Below are 2461 nucleotides of genomic sequence, written 5' to 3' on the forward strand. Positions count from 1 at the left end.
GGGCACTTAGCCAAAGTGGCTAAAACATGACCCTCTCCTCCACAACGATCATCATGTTCCACTGTTGTCACAGGCCTTTGCACCTTTCATCATAAGGTCACAAACAACCCCAACAAGTCCTACAACAATCAACAATCCTTGCCTCTCCATACAAGGTCTCATCATAGTCATCCATGGTAAGATGCTCCCTAGCATCGGCAAACTACTTTTGTCCTTCCCTGCATACGATCCATCTACCAAATGCTCAAGTGAAACACAAGTATTAATACTTACTTCATCATCATCATGAGGCTTCTCCATATGAGTATCCTCATTCATCCATGTCTACAAACTGTACGATCCTGGTCCAACTTGATCAATCTCAAGCTCATCCTCCATTGTTATCATATCTGCAACATCTTCAACTATCACCGCTTCCTCTTCCTTGATAGCACAATCTGCAACTTCATCTTGCTCCATTGTCCAACCAAATTGAAGAAGTTCATCTTCAACATTCTTTTCCAAGACTTCAAGTTCCGCTCAAATCCGGGGATTCTCTTCTTTCAACCTCTTCAACCTGTATAAGGTAAACAAGAGCTTCCCTTTGCATTCTTCCAAACTTGCCATGCCTTGTCATTCAGCTTGGCCCAAGCACTAAGCTTCACCCCTCCTAAACCTATTTCATTCACCAGCTTCACCAAGTTCCCTGCAACCATGAACCGACCCTTGTTCCACTTGTATGTGAAACCAACTTCCTTCACCTGCAAGTACCTGCTTCCACTATCACCAACTGTCAAGTGCATCCACACTTGCACTTCATCACGTGTTTAGTCAATTTAGTGTTCCTAAATTGATGTCATTAATTGTCAACCCGGGGCTCGTAAGCTGATGAAGTGAAGGTGTACTATATGTACTTAAGCAACCTCTTAGAGTTTTTTGTCGTTTGGGGTGTTGTTTGTGGTTAACTTATCTTCCTAAGATGGAGTGGTGATTTATAAACAGATGAGTGATAGTGTGTGTAAGGTGAGTTCTAGATGAGTGAGAGTGTGTGGTTAGTGGTTTCTAACTACTTTCTAAAAAGGAAAAGCTTGAAAGAAATAAATAACTTGAAATGACTTGAAAGCAAAGAACCACTTTCTAATGGCACTAGACACCATTCATGCTGCTGCAAATAAAAGGTAAGAAAATCACTTTAAAAACCAATGATAATGTTTATCTCTTCCTAACTCCCTGCTTCTAACACATAGTACTGTGTAAAACACGATTAGGAAGTAGCTAAAGATGAGTTAGAAAAGTGATCAAAAATGAGAAAAATCTACTTTAAAGACTAGTTATAATGTTTTGCTCTTTCTAACTCTCTGCTTCTATCATATGGTACTATGTAAAGCACGATTAGAAAGTAGTTAAAGATTAGTCTAAAAAGTACTCAAAGCCAGCTGTAAGTTATTAGTATTCTGATCCCTAAAAGATAAACAATTTGTGATAAAGAGACCATTCATATGTTAGCAGACAACTTTGAGAAATTAGACTAAAAATCAGCTATGAAAGTAAAGGCAGCAACTTTGAATCTGTCAACTGAAAATACCATCAGTTATAAAGCAAATACATAAACACAAAAACAATCCCGGGTTTAAAAACCTGCAGAAAAACAAATCTGATCAGTCAAAATGAATGCTGCAAATGAAATAACAACGAAAGTGAATTAAGCTGTACATGTTTCAAGAAAAGGAAATGCTGAATGGAAAATAAAGAAATAGCAAGAATATAAACATGAAATACTATACAAGGGCAGTCATGAACAGGGGCCCTCCATTCATAATACCCAAAGAAGACTCAAGGAATTGAAAACTTCAGAACAACACTGCTTCTATTACTCCATGTGTAGAAAATTACAGTCAAGAGTGCTAGAACAACACTATTAAAACAGAGTCTTGAAACGCACTAAAATTATAACAAGTTCATAAAACACAGCAACTAAAAAGTAACCATAAGCGTGCGCAGACGCAAGTTTTTATAGGCATCTGAAAGATGGCCTAATGCGTACAGCTAAAACTTGAAAAATAAACTAACTGTCATGCGTAATTAAGGTTCAATAACACGTCATAAGCCTCGTGGATGAGCTGGAGGTTCTAGTCGTTATGGGCATTGAATCCAGAGTTGGATTATGTCCCCCACAGCCCGCGTAAGACGGACAAATCACTGTTTGAACTGACGTGACTCAATAGCTTACGCATCACCGTTAAGCTGCCTTTGTTGACCGTAACTTGACCCTCGTTGACCGGAGGTACAGATGATGTGGCTGACCGAACTAACAGCACAGGAACCTCGAGCACCTTTATCCCTACATGCCCATGTGGCTCATTTTGCAAAATGACACGTGGAACCTTGAGATTAACAAAAAGGCTGCGGAATCTCCAGATGGCTGCGGAATCGCTGAATGGCTGCGGAATTGCCAGACAGCTGCGGAAACTCTGTAAATATG

The sequence above is a fragment of the Pinus tabuliformis genome, chromosome 2_2, assembly GCF_031772625.1.
Source record: "Pinus tabuliformis cultivar Carrire ecotype Pingquan chromosome 2_2, CPIR1, whole genome shotgun sequence".
Taxonomy (NCBI): domain Eukaryota; kingdom Viridiplantae; phylum Streptophyta; class Pinopsida; order Pinales; family Pinaceae; genus Pinus; species Pinus tabuliformis.